Genomic DNA, 15523 nt, shown 5'->3' with positions numbered 1-15523 from the left:
GAGACTGGCTCTCATTGGAACCACGAAGTACGCGCTATAGCAGTAACGACCCCCTTCGTGCCGCAAAACTATGCTTCCTCCGTAATTATACCCTATTCGATTTTCATGTGTCCATTGCAACTTTCAAACAACGGATTGAGCATAGCATGAGTGAACGATTAAGAAACTAGCAAACGATTTATGTAAACCTAGATTTAAGTTTTATTCATTCAGACACCCACCTTTGTCAGATGATATCAAGTTAATAAACAATTATAAACAATTATAAACAATTCAGCAGTGAAACATTCGGAAGTGAACTGCTCAAAATGTATCGCTTATATATCAATCGTAGACGCCGGGTAAGGCGGGAATGTTTGGGGGGTAAAAAATTTATACTTCCCCTGCTAAAAGCTTCAAGCAATTCTGACCAAAGATTGCTGCGACAATCAGGAAAACAAAAACAGCTCGGATAGTCTGCTTGCGAATAGTTCACCAACGATGCGCTCAGCAATGATCAGCGACAACCATAGTACTTTGAAATATAAGGGCCCTCCCAACGGTTCAGGCGTAAATATTGGTTTTAAGTATACCAGTTTAAGCACAATTTGAAATTTTAGAATCGGCTAAAACACCCACTCCCCACCGGTGTAGGAGCAAATTTAAAACGGAAACACTTTCATTGCAGACACTCAATAATTGAGAAGAAAAAACCCATTTTATTAGAAAAATTGCATAAGTTTTGAGTTTCACGATTAATTGTCTTAAAATTAATTCTACGAATATTCTTTTTGACAGAACAATGATTTCAACTATTCTACCAGGATTACATTAATTTAAAAGCAAACATGACTACACAACGAGGAAAAAAGCTCAATTGAAACAATTCTTCAATTAATTCAATCAAATTGCTTTGAATCAATGGAATAAGGTTTTGTTAAAATGAAATGAAAAAGCAATTTTTTTTTCAAGTTATTGCTGACATTGATAAAGGAAATGAGAAATGTTTATCCCAAAGTCAAAGGAAATTTTCCTTTGATTTGTCGACATTTTTGTTTGACAAAAACTTGTTTCACTATTTGTAAATTTATGTATGGATACAGAAAAATATGCTGATATTGACGAAAACTCCGAGCAATCCATACGAACTAAAAATCTCTCAATATCTCAAATAAAACAAAAATTATAGAACAAACAATAGACATTTATTTTACCTCATCGAAAAAGTATTAAAATTTTCTTTTCGTTTATTTTTTTCAAATTTTAAAACGCTAACTGGATTCACTTATTCGTCGAGCCCAAATGAAAACCTTTTTATTTAATTATATTAAATCGAGAATAATGTGACATCTATTATTTATACTTGATATGGTTTTTATAAACATCTTTCCTCAATTTATGTTACGTATAGGGTGGTTGAAGCGAAAAAAAAAACATTCAAATAATATCTCAAAAAGAAACTATTACACCCAATGTTACCCAAACATGTGTGAAAGAAATCATTGTTGGCTAAAATTTTCTCACCGTGAACTAAATCGGTCTGTCGTATATTTTGAAATCCTGTTCCAAATTTGCATGAATTTGGAACAAAGGCGTATAACTGTTGGGAATTTCGAAATCGATAACTGTGCTAAAACAGCAATATACGACACCGGTGCCAGCCGAAATGTTTTAGCGTGGTCGAAAACCGTGTTTTGCATCTACCGTTGGGACCGCCCTAACAGATAGGCCATTGCGCTTAACCTCAATTGGCAGCTCCGTGTATGTACACGGCATTCCTTCTACAAATAAAAATAGCTATGAAATATTACTGGTTTTCTATGGAATCGTTAATTTTGTCTTTATTAGCCGCTTAATTCTTCTGAAAAGTGCTTGAAATCAAAGATTGATTCTCAGAGGTCATATGAAACGGTAAGTTGGCATTAAATTTCTTAGTATTGTACATAAATTGTGAACATTACAAAAAGAACTCCGTCGTCGTCCCCGAATATATTATAAAATCAACGAAAAAAATTCCTGCATTCTTAGCAAAGCATTTATGAAATAAGCTGTGTACATAATATTTCGATGACTATTAGTCGTTTTGTGAGATTACTTAGGAAATTTTTACAAGAACATTACAAAAGTCAACCGAATTTTTGTTTTTCAGTCGCCAAAAACCCACCAGATAAAACTTTTTACTAATTCGAAGAGCCAAACATAGTTGACGGTGTTATAAAGCTAGAGCACATATTTTTTTCATAATTTTATTGCTTACCAGTTCTATAAAAAATAAGATTTTTAGATGAATTCCATACATTTGCTAACAATTTTCATAACTATTTTTTGGAGCCTTTCACCAACACAGTTGAAGAGGGCGGAATAGCCTACCTTGTCTATTTCAAAGTACTATGAGCGACAACTAGAATTCTTGCGTAACATTTCAAAAGGGCGAAACTGCCAAATGTAAACAAATCGAGTTAACGGTCATTCCGGATGTACGCGGTTGCACTTTACCTAATGACCGCGGTTTCATCTTAAAATCGCTTAAAACTTTAAAAAACTTGATAAAATTTAATTGGGCGAAACTTCATGTTGATGCATTTTCGTTGGAACATGAAGTTACGCCTATTCGAAATGGGGTTAATTTTCTATTCGTGTAGGCTCAATAGGCGTAACTGAGTTGACCGTGTGTGACAAAAGGGCCTAATTAGTTTTTGCGTGTAGGACCAAAGGGCTTAACTTCAAAACCAAAACAAAAACGGCCGATCAATTGGGCGAAACTTGCAGGCGTAACTAGAATCGAAAACAATAAAGGGCGAAACTCGAAAATCTCTGAAATTTAGTGGAAAAAGTTAAAGTTCTTGATAACCAAAGAACAATAAGTGAATATAATGTACATTTTTTGATTTTGTTGTACAAAAAGTGGTCGATTTTTTAAATAGGTTTTGATTAGATGTTCCGAAATTTCAAATGCGTTTTTCTCGATTCGAGCTAACTGCTAGTTTCGCCCTTATGAAATGTTACGCTAGAATTTTGAATGTTGCAGATCACCATTGAGCGTCTTTGTTGTTGATACAATATTGTTGCATTCGCTTGACTGCCTTATACAGGAAGGTAGATGCAACATACGCCTTCCCTTTTGGCTGAAAAGTGGCAAACTTGATTGTAGCAGGAAGGAAGAATAAAATTTGTGTTCCTGTGATGAGTTGGCTCGCTTGGTGATTAGAGGAAAGGAGCGAATTTCGGATCCTTGCTTCGAATTACCGTTCATACTTGCTTTTGCAGATGATTTGCTTGTTTTAGCTAGCAATAAAGATCAGATAGCTAAAATCCTGAAGGCACTAGAAGAGCAGCTGGAGGTAGTGGGTTTAGCAATCAATGTGGAAAAAAGTCAAGTTCTTATAAGAGAGCCAGATGCTAGTATAACTCACTGAGAGATAAACGGAAGTACATATAAGAGCAAGTTCACTGGTTGAGATGGAGTTGAAAATTTCGATGATTTACAACACATCACAAGATTTTTGCCGTACACCGGTGTTGGGAAAATCTGATATTCGAACAGTTTCGCGATGCAAAATTTATATCGTATAACACTTTTTGGCTGAGGGTGATAGAAAAACACGATGTTTTGCAACACCGAACCGAGTGATAGAGCCGGCGTTGCAAAACAGTATTCGTGCGTGAAACGCTTCGGTGCTGCCACCTATCTTATGTTCGAAACCTCGGTTAAAGGAAAAAAATGTAAATTGAGCCAATTTAAAATTTTTATGTTATATGATATTTTCATGTTTCATTATTAATTATCATAACTAAAATTGATATGAATTATAAACAAGTTAATAAACTCTTTAAAAATTACAACCAAATTTTCATAACCCATGGCCAATCGCGCGAACCATCACTTTTTTATCGACAACATGAGGCGCAGAGATGCCAGACAGCTGTATAATTCATCTCGTTTGTTTTGTTTTCGCGGTTTTCAAAAGTTAAAGTAATTCGTTTTAGAAAAAAAAAATCCGTCTGCGGTCTCTTGGTTGGTTTCCGGCGATCCCACCGACCTGCAGACCTTGCTTTAAAACGATGTTTTAACATGTTCATAGGAGTAATAATAAAAAATAGGCTAGCCAATGTAAGTTTGTTAAAAGTAAAACTTTTAAATCCGAAAAGTTTTACATAGTAAATCACTCCCAATGTGCGCGATCCTAACATACTGAAATTTTCGTATTAACACATAGCGGACCAAACGCGAGAATTCTCGTTTTTTCGCTTGGCGCAAGTGTTAAGATGTTATTAACTCTATAATGAAACTTTCATCCACAAAATTTAAACGATTTAAAAATCTTTAGAATTTCCTTCCGAGATATAAAATGCCAAGGGTTTTGTGTTTCACGGCTTAGATTTCCTTAGTGTCCTCAATGTACTAACACTATTATTTGAATTCGATGGTTGAATAAAGAGAATTGATTTAAATTTTCAAACGGTGAATTCAAATTACAAAATTTTACTGAAAAGCAAATTCACTTGGCATCGCTTTCGATTTTATACCTTCGTATTCTATCACACCGGTGGACGGCCAACATTTTTGTTCTATATTTCACGATATAAAAATTCCCATCTGTGCTACAGCTGTCAAAATTCCTACCACTTTTTCCCAACACCATTGGACTTGCTCTAAGGTGTGTAATTCAATTCGTTATCTAGGAGTTAATTTGACATCAAAGCTAGGCCAGAGACCGTTAGACCAAGATGCCAGAATGCACTGAAAGCAGCCAAAGTGATAGTAGATTTTTGTAAAACCTACAAACCTTCAGGAGAGTTAGGAAAATTTATGTACAATTCAGTTATAGCTCGTTCAATGCTTCATGGAACCAAGGTGGCAACGCTTACGAAAAGAAACAGGTTGCAATTGGCAAGGTTCGAGAAGCAAATTTTGTTGGAGATTTTGAGTAATTGCAGGACTAAACCAGGAGACAAGTTTAATATCAGGAAAATTTTAAGGGGCAAAACCATTAACAGAAGGGTTAGATCAGGTAGGTTAAAGTACTTTTGTCACATTTTACGGAGAGAAAGTGATCACCCGCTTAAACTAGCTAAAGTTTTGAAGTTCGAAAATAAGAAGAAAGGTAGGCCGAGTTTCACGTACAATACAGGAATAGAACAGGACATGCGAAGGTATGATATAAGTCAAGATGTTTGGTTAGAGCTGGCAAAAGACAGAGATGAATTCGTGCAGGAAGTGGACAGATATATAAGTTTAGCGATAGTGAAATCTCTGAATGTACATGTACCCAATCAGATAGTGAGTGAGAAAAAAGTACAAACAGATTAGGTAGTTGATCGATTCTCTCAAGACGCTCTCAAATGGGAATACATCCGGAAAAATTGCCACTTGCCCTTTCGTCACTCTGCTTGTATCAAATTCTTGTTCAATGGTTATAATAAAAACACAAAAAAAGGAAAACGAATACATCATTTAAACACAAAACACATAAAAATAGAAACACACAGACACACATTTAGGTAATCTAACTCTCTTAGTAGTAGTGTTGAATGGTGATCGTTCGTGGCCATGACCCGGCAACGTTACACGTTTTGTCTATGTATCGTGTGACCAACATCTTTTAAATATGTGCTCGTGAAACTCGTTTTCAAGCTTTTTTTTCTCAAATGTAAACTTTTCTTTGCCTTGAGAGCATAGGAGATGAAAGCTCAAATCTGAGGAAAAAAGCTTAAATCTATCAAAAAAAGGAGAAAAAGGGGAAATCTGAGAGATGTGCTCCATACGGTTTGAATAAAATTGCCGGGATGTGTTCGTGGCACGACTGTTAATGTGAACTCGAATGGCGTTATCGAAATGATACATCATTGTATTTCGCAGGACTGTATCCTTTTGAAAAATACCATAAAAATTGTTGTAATATAGTTTATATTATCTTCTTTCATTAACATTTTCATTATTTAATTATTATTTTATATGCAATTGTTTTTTTTTTACTTTTTGATTGTACCATTATATGCTCATATTATTATATTTCATCCTTTCCTGTATAACATTATGAAAGCCCTAGAATTAATTCGAAGGCCAAGCCACACAGACATAGGCAGAACCTTGCTACCGATGGGGGAACCATACATACATACATACATACATACATACAATTGGAAGGAAGGGGGGATACTTGATTCCATTTTTTTTTATTTCTTCATATCCTTTTTGAAAATTTATAAATTTGCCGCCTTTTGCAGATTCTGAACGCATGCAATTTCGAATTTCTATGCTTTTAAAATCAGGATGATACTTGATCCCGTACATGAATTAGAGCGTTTTCGTTGAGTGACAATAAATTAGATTTTTATTATTAAAGTAACTTGATCCTTAATTCAGGCATACTTGATCTTTCTTCAAATACGCATAAACTTTGTCGAAATTCCGGCAAGTCGAAAGATAAAAGGTTGATTGACGAGTTTTAGGCCATATTGGTCAAAAATATAGCACAGGAGAAGGCGCTCACAGCTACGGATGGATGCATTTTGAGGAAAAGTAGACAAGGGGTACCAAGAGTTTCTCAGTGGTGGAGGGTGGGAGACGGAGGGCTTTTTGACAGACAGTTGTTCGTCTACCATGCCTACGATTGTGATTGCCTGTCACAAGATGGTCGATTCCGTGTTTTGGTATATTAACACACCCGTAGCTGTACTCGCCCTGGCACGGAACATAGATCGAGTAGGCGCTGGCTCGCGCGAACGTCAAAAGTTTTCGCTCCGTGAAAATTTCGTTCTAAATAACTGAGGAATAGCATCAATATAGAAGAAGAACCAGTATAGTCCTATTTGCCGCTAGTAGTACGAACGTGTTCGTCGGCCGACTGTTCGATTTCTGCACTGAAATTTTTGGAGGTTAATTGTCCCGGTCTCGTCCGTACACGCCAGTGGGATGCCAGTTAATGTGCGTGAGAAATGTCAAAAACAACTCTATAGAATCAAGTTGAAAGCAACCGAAAGGGTGTATAAAATGGTAAAGTGAGCCATAGCATTCAAAAGCAACAGGATGTGAGAAGAAACAAATCAGTTTCAGAACTTCCGGTTGCAGTAGGTTCCGATTTCAAAACAGAATCAACCTTGCTCCTGACAACCTAAGATCTATGGTTGCGAATCAGCGAAGAATGTGTCCTGTCAACGATAACCTATTTTATGAGATCTAACCTTTTTACGATCTAAGACTTGTGCATTGTATGATTTCAATATAAAGTTATTGAACATAAAGCGTATAAAACGTTTGGTAGGCAACTCCACGCTTTATTTCTCCCCTTGTTCCACTATCTTTTGCGGTATTTACCACATGGTAGGCCTGGCCGTAGTAATCTCTGCTATGGATATTTAAAAATAACGTTGACTACGTTGAAAAAAAAATATTAAGGAAGCAAGTTTTTCATTTTTCAGGATGCTTACATGTTTTGGCTTTGTTGGTAAAAGAAGAAGAATAGAAGTTTTAAAGCTTTAAATATAAAAAATTCTAAAAGTCGGCCTACAACCCTATTGGCATAGCATACTTTCAAGCCAAAATTTATATTTTTTTAAATAAAATCATTTTTTTAAGTCTAAACAATCCAATCATTGGGTAAACAATAGTTTTTGGATAAGTATCTGTTTCATCGTGCTAAATTGTAGTCACAAATCATTTAGTTGAAAAACATGTCTTTTTGAACTAAAATGATCATAGTAAACATTGCGGAAAACTGTTTTCTAATAAATTTTAAAGGTTAACCTTTGCTCTGACATTAAGACATTTTGAAGTTCACATCACTCCGCAACGATTGCTATACCTACATGTTGAAATAAATATAAGTCGAAGGAATTGATTAAAGATCACTTGGGAATAAGCTGAATCAATATTTTTTATCATATCCTTAATTTTATTGATAAGATCCCTACTTGATAAATTTTGTTCACGTTGAAAACATTTGAGAATTATGAAAAAAGATCACATTTTGTTATATTTTTTATCAAAAGTCCTGAAAAGTATAAAAAATGTATTTGTAAAAGATAATTCATGCGAAGGCGCATAAAAAAATGCAGTGATTGTAATTTAGTGGAAAATTATCTTACACGATTTTTTTTATAAAAATTATCCTGATGATAAATTTTTGTTTGAGATTGACTAGAAGTTGACAAAACTTAAAATCTCTTAACTTACTGTACCAGAGTATATTTCCCATCAAAACAACAAAAAATATATAAATATACAAAAAACTACTGACTTTTGTAGAAATAAATCAACAAGATCAAACACCTGAGTTTGAAAATTTGTAGGTAGCAAAGGGGAATAAGTGAATTTATTTGGTGGCAAAAGAGTATAAGTGCGTTTGTTTGGAGCCAAAGGGGTATAAGTTAGGCTTGCCAGAAAAAGCGGGACATTTCACGAAAAAAGCGGGACACAGCCGATAAAAGCGGGACATTTAAGAAACTCCTAAAACAAGGTTTAATTGTATAGCCACACTTATACGTATACTTATAGCCAAAGATGTTCGTAGAAAGTACGTTAAGGTTTTTTTTCAACGTGGTTTGATTTTTTTTCTGTTTTTCTTACATGGTTTTATTTACACGGTTTTTGCCATAAGAGCAAGTTCACTCGTGTTGTGAAAAAGTGGTAGAAATTTTGACACTTGTAGCACTTTTTGAAAATTTTACCATGCAATAATGTTTTCAAGATGCACTGTTTCTATTTCAGCCGTATGTGATAGAAATGTTGCTATTTTTGCATCAAGGCATGCGGAAGTAGAAGTGTATTGTGAAAAAACTTGAAGGCCGCAGATCATGAAAATGTTTTTGCATGGTAGAGTTTTTAAAATGTGCTAAAAGTGCAACATTTCAACCATTTTTTTCTACACGAGTGAACTTGCTCTAAGCGTAGTTATTTTTCACGATTTTCGCGAATTGACACGTTATTTGAGAGAAAATATTTCAACTCCTACATGTAAACGGCGAATTTGATACCGCGTAAAAAATCTGTGTGTAATAACAAATATGATTAAAATTTGTTTTAATAATTTGATAACTCATGTGAGTCGAAAAAGGTTGTGTATACTTTAGGTTGCCAGATTGCACAGTTTTTATTGAAAAATCGATTTTGCCCGGATTTATTCACCTTATTCGTCAAAAAAAAAATTGTGTTGTTTTGAGCAAGTTTCATCAAAAAAGATTTGAGATTTTTTTTGAGAGTTTCATAAAAAAGAATTGAGAGATTTTCAGATTTAATTTCTGGGTTTTGACAAAATTTTCCCAGATTTTTCCGGCCCGGATACGTGTTGTAGAAAAGATTCTGGCAACCTTATGTATACTATAAGGCAATTTCCGGCAATTCCGGCGAAAAAAAGAAAGATCTATAATCATTTGTAAGAAACATGTACAATTTTTTCTTCATACCGAAATTATTTAAATTGCATTGGTTGAACGCGCTCTTATTTAGAATTGTAAATATTATAGCAGCTATGAAAAATATTGCTTATTTTGAGAAAAAAAAGTCGTAGTTATTTGAAATATTTTCTGTGTTGAACCAATTAATTAAAAATTGAGGCTAAGGTTGGTTTTATCGAGTGTAATTTAGTGAATTTTGTAAAAGTTTCCAAGGAAAAAAGCTGGACATTTTGAAAAAAAGTGAGACGACGGGACATTTATCAAAAAAGTGGGACATGTCCCGCTTTTTCAAGACGGTTGGCAACCCTAAATTGCCAAAATATAAAATATGTGTCGTCGCAATTAACGTAAAATAAATGTTGCTTTTTGGAAAAATGTTGTAAAATGATTTCTTTTCATTTCAGAAGATCATTCTCATAGAAAAGTTCGTAAAAAATATCTTTGGAATTCACTGGAATACAACAAAGTTCAAGTGCTTTTTTTTCATCGAAATCAGCTTTTATGCACTTACATATATCCCTCTGGCTCCAAAGGCCTCAAATATGATCGGCAAGGCCGTGTTAATGGGAAGGGGGCAAATGCCCCAAGCTTCCCGACTCAGCTCCCCCCTCCCGAGGAAAAAAAAGTAACATTATTTTAGTTTTACTGATTTTGTTCTAGGAATCTGGGAAAGTAAGAAAAAAAAAACTAGAAAATAGGTATTAAAATGAAAAGTAAGGCAGCTTTAATACAAGTCAGAGAGTCCCCTTAGAGTATAAATTTTAGAATTTATTCGCATCCATGTGGGCTGAGCAAATCAGGATGATTTTTTCCCGAAACCTGGCAAAATCGAGGCATTTAAAAATTTTTCTACACAAAATCCGGGCAAAGCAGAATTCAGTGATTATTTGAAAAAAATCGACATGAAAGTGAGGAAAAACACCTCAGGAGCGATTTCAAATAAAATACGTCAGCAGCGCACAATTATTGAACCGCAATAACTTTTTTTTGTTTTAAGTCCAATCGGGTTGCAGTCTTGGAGTGAAATATTAGTCTCAGTTTAGGCTTTATGAGAATTATTTATAGAAAGTAATCGGCCAGTGTAGATAAAAGTTATTAATGAAAACCCAGAATTTTTTGTTCCTCTTCAGAAAAATACCTCAAAATCCTATTCTCTTTTGAGACTCAAGTAACCCCTTCCCATGTTAAGATCGTTCTGAAATTTGGCATGTGACCTTCTGGTAAGCTAATAATTGATTTTGAGATTTGCCATGTTTAATTCTTTCTATACTTTGATAAATTTTCAGCTGATTTCGAAAAATAACCATTTGAAATCTTCGTTTTGAATTGGCATTTAGGGCCAATAGAAAATCAGTTTTTTAATGTTATCATCGAGTCTAAAACTTTCGCTGATACAAAATTTTCTCTAAAAAATGCGTTTTTTTTTCTATTTTTTTTTCTATCATAAAGGAACTAATATCAACAATACTGTTGAACATACGCAAAAATGAGGTTCAGATGATCAATAGGAAATTTATTCATCTTTAATATACCAGAAAACGCATTTTAAAGTTTTGATCACAAAATAAGCTCAGAATCGCTGAAAACGCTTCTAAAGACCAGAAAATGCATTTTAAAGTTGTGATCCCAAATTAATCTCAGAATCGCCGAAAACCGCTTCTAAAGGCCAGAAAACTCATTTTAAAGTTGTGATCTCAAATTAAGATCAGAATCGCCGAAAAACGTTCCTAAAAGCCAGAAAATGCATTTTAAAGTTGTGATCACAAATTAAGCTCAGAATCGCCGAAAAACGCTTCTAAAGGTCAGAAAACGCATTTTAAAGTTTTGATCCCAAATTAAGCTCAGAATCGCCGAAAAACGCTTCTAAAGGACAGAAAACGCATTTTAAAAAATTTCATATTTGGAGCATAACTCTAAAACCTGTGCTAAAACTGTTCTACTGAGATTTTTTTCAATTTCATTTTCGGATTCAGCGCTCGATTTCACATCAAAAATATAGGTCAACCAATGAAGTTTGCGATTTTTTTTAAAATTTGGTAAACTAGTGTAATTCGATGTTTTCAATCTTATCTTTTTCAAAAGACATAGGTGATATACAAAATATGCTGCTCCCCTTTGAGCTAATTTTGACTTATTTTACAGCGCCAAACCGAAACCATCAATTATTTTTTTCTATCAGTTTCCGTTCATAAGATTCCATGGTTGACTTGTAAAAATGGGCTTAAGTTCATTTTTTTCTTCAATTTTTAAGGAAATTTTAAATTAAAATGACTCTTAGTTGTTTTTATGCAATCTTGAAAAAGTTACAAAATAAATGAAAATCTTCAAAACGCCCTTCAGTGACGTCAAAAGTATTCCACACTTATTCCTTTAATATTTTCTAAAATTTGTGGAGTTTTTGTTTTAGAAACACTGTACATGTTTGAAACTAAAATTTATGCTAAAAACTGATTTAATTTGAATTTTCCAAACACCATAACGTTAGTTGATAGACAAAATCTGATCAAGGTTAGAATTTAATATGCCTAGCTCTTCCAAAATTACCTCTAAAAACAAAAGTATCAAAAATTTTGTGTATCTTAGGATTATTGTTTTTCATTCGAAGAGTAACTAGTTCAAGTTCTACTCGTATTAACTCGTAAAAAGGATTTAAAATATTTTCAATATTTACTGTTTAGTTGAGTTAATTAGGAAAATAATTTAAATCAAGCTGAATTAAAGCCGATAAGGCCTGTTGGCAAACTTAAACCATCCACATGTGAACTATTTATATCACTGGAAAGCTCCCATTCAAATTTGTTTGTCGAGAGTAAACAGATCACATTTGCTAGACCATGCCACACGCTTATTCGGACGGTCTATTTCCCGATCAAATATGTATCTCACATGGTAACACTGGTAATCCTTTAATCGATGGAAGTTTAACTTGTTTGACAATTTTCCACTAAGAGCTTAGTGTTTCTAGTTGATGTTCAACTAGAGTTTTTCTTCACTGACTGCGAGTCCTCGGGAGTCGTCCTACTGAAACGTTCAATCTACGCGACGGTTGGTGAAGAACTAACTTGGACGCGTTGATCCAGGCCGAAGAAATAACTGTCAACAAGTGGATATGGCAAAAATTAAACTTCGCCTGGGTGGGTCTTCGTCTACGGCAGCGTTTCCCAACCTTCCTGATAATTGGTCTTCAAATTTCTGGTAATTTTGAAAACTAAATAGGAATTGATGCCTGACTTTATAATAAGGTCTTTTTTAAATTGGATACTAAAGAAAGCTGTTTGTACTAATACAGAGGTGTCAATTTACGAATTTCTCAAATTCCGTTGCTAGGAAACGCTGCTCCAGTTGATATTGGAGTAGGATTTTTCCATTTTCGCAGCCGGTTATATACATATTTGTATTTGCAAGTGGTGACAGAAAAGCGGAAATCGGCCGCTAACCCCTTTTCCCGACTGGAAAGGGTTTGCATATGATGACGATGGAGCTAGGAAATAAAATAAGCAAACAATCCGCGTTCGGAAGAGGCGTGAATTTTCCCCCTATTTATTAGCCGTTACTCACACATCGGTCGAGGACCATTATTAATAGTAAACGATTCAGCTAATGTGATCTTTCAGATGGTTTGTACAATTGTGATACTCCACTTTTTTCCATTCGTATTGTGGAAATGGTTGATACCCTCTAACTGATAGGGAGCGACATTTTGACGAATGGATAATGATAGTGACAAATAATAGCGAAGGCTCTGATAAATTCAAGAAAAAACTGGGATAGTCCGGCTGTCCCACATTTTGTTGGCGGCTTGGCGTTAATCAGACTGTTAGTGGGTGTTGATAATTACATGTGAGCTTCACCTGTCTTTATGCTTCCCCAACATTGGAAAATGTTGCGAAATTCTTTTCGTACGATCCCATTGGAATACATTTGTGGATCTGTGGCTTGGCATGCCTTCCACCAATTCCCAAAAGTGAGTAAAACATTGTTTTAGCTATTTAACGTCGTATAACAACTTGAAAAAATCTTCCATAAAAATGCTCATGCTCTGTTAGTTATAAAAATCGTTTTCTTTCTAGGTATTAAACTAAGCTGTAATAAAATTTACAGTTTGTCACTTGGATTTGAAACATCACGAGGGTTCGGATAGTTAAAATCAATTGAAATTTCAAATAAATTGTTATAAAAAAGATACATTTTGTCGCAATCCAATTGCATTGCAGAATATCAATGAATCGAGTTATTTTTGATTGATTTTTTTTCTTTCAAATTCGAATACAAAAGCTGATACAGTTTGATTTTTGATCACTCAACTGTTTATATTTCCAAATAATTCATCAATTTTTTTTAACAAAATATGTAACGTAAACTGGGGGAACTATGATCACTTTTTTCATTCAGTTTTGAATATTTTGGAAAGGGTTGTTTTTTCGTAATACCTAAAAATTTTAAAACACTTACTGAGGTGAGGAGTATAAAACATGATCTTGATTGCAATAAATTCAAACGAAATTAGTGGCTATAATTAAATGTTTGTTACAAAACCAGATTTCGATTTTCGGGGTAACTTTGATCACTTTGGTTTTTACGTGCCTCAGCATCTTCAAAACTATTGTTATGGTCCCATTTAGCTCAGAAGGTATAAACATCAATAACAGTAATATTTGATTGGACTAAACTGGTTTTTGCAACGTTTTTTGTCAGAAACATTTATATTCAAAAGATGGACAATGTTACTGCTTACATTTAGGGGTAAAAATTATAAACATTTCTCAAAATTTTTTGCCCTCAAAAACAAATGAAATTTTGGCTTCATGCAATTCCCTAGGTCCTGGCACTATTACCATGTTCTTTTTTTCTCCAAACTCAACAATTTGATAGGGTTTAGCCACTTTTTCTATACGGGCTTTTTCAATATCCAAAAATTATCACCAAATGACCATTGAAATAACACTTAAACTAAACCTAAACGAAGAAAAAAGTTGAACTTCTTCATAAAATAACCCATTTGCTTCTTAATGCATAAATGTGCTCAGGAGAAATGTTTGTTTGTGGGCCTTCGAAAAACCAGATATTTTAAAATTTCAAAATTACATTTTAAGCAAGGTTGGATTAAAGGGGGGGCAAAAGGGGCAATTGCCCCGGGCCCCCCGGCTCAGGGGGCCCCCCGAGGGAGAAAAAGGTTTATTTTACTTTAATCATACTACTTCAAATCCATGAAAAGAAATCAAAACTAGAAAATCGGAATGAAAACTTGAAATATAAAAACTAATGGGCCCACGTGAAAATATATCTAGATAAGATTTTGTTTTAAAAAGTTAGGGGGCCCCTAGAGTAAGCAGTGAAGAAGCTCTCCCACATTTTGCAAGCTGAGAATATCAAAATCTTATGGACAAAACCGAGTTCGAAAAAAAGTTAAGAAAAATATGAGGCAAAACACCTCAAATTTTCATTTTTATCAAAACATATCAGTTACAATATTCTGTACAGAACAGGTAAAATAAAAAAAAAAACATCTCCTCATTTTCATTACATTCTAACGTCTTGCACAAAAATAATGTTTGTTGTTACGTTAAGTTTCTAAGTGATGGTTTTCTGCACTTAAATAGCAGCTTATTTCGCTTTATGATAAACATTTCAGAATTTTACCCGGGCAGTATCCGGGTTAATACCGCGTATTTTAATAACTTTTCACCTTTCAATCATTATTATTGAAATTTTCATTGGTTTATAAATTCTTAACACTTTTCCCTCCCTATTTTTGAAAGTAAAATCTTTATAAAAAACTGTAGTTGCTTAAATTGGACCAATCGACAGTACAGGGTTTCTTTATTGATTTTGCATACCAATTTCTGTCCTAAACTTGAAATTTGTACTGGATTATTTTCAACTGATTTAACCAAAATTTTATCATCTACTGAAGTGAATATCCTGAATTCAGCAGATCATTTTCCAAATGATCATTCTCAAATTGTCATAAAAACGATTGAGTGATTTTCTTAAAATGAATATTCCTATGATCATTATCCAAATTCAATTCATTGGGATTTTCAAGTCATGTGTTGTTTCTTCAGTTACTGAAGTTCAGTTTCATAATTTTTCTGAATTTTGAAAATTCAGGATCTTTGTTTAGAGTAAGGCTGCCACATTTTTCTCA

At 34.1% G+C, this 15523-nt stretch overlaps 1 protein-coding gene across 1 annotated transcript in view; it reads right to left on the bottom strand.

The window, feature by feature from the left end:
* Positions 1-12273, bottom strand: part of LOC129758062 (transient receptor potential cation channel subfamily A member 1) — a 118800-nt gene extending 106527 nt beyond the window's left edge. The window contains 1 exon segment of the mRNA XM_055755489.1: positions 12262-12273. The gene's annotated coding sequence lies outside the window, so the exon portion shown is untranslated.
* Positions 12274-15523: the final 3250 nt, after the last annotated feature.

This window comes from Uranotaenia lowii, chromosome 3, assembly GCF_029784155.1.
Source record: "Uranotaenia lowii strain MFRU-FL chromosome 3, ASM2978415v1, whole genome shotgun sequence".
NCBI lineage: Eukaryota > Metazoa > Arthropoda > Insecta > Diptera > Culicidae > Uranotaenia > Uranotaenia lowii.
Note: the sequence above shows the minus strand (reverse complement) of the source record. Positions and strands in the feature narration are given on the sequence as shown.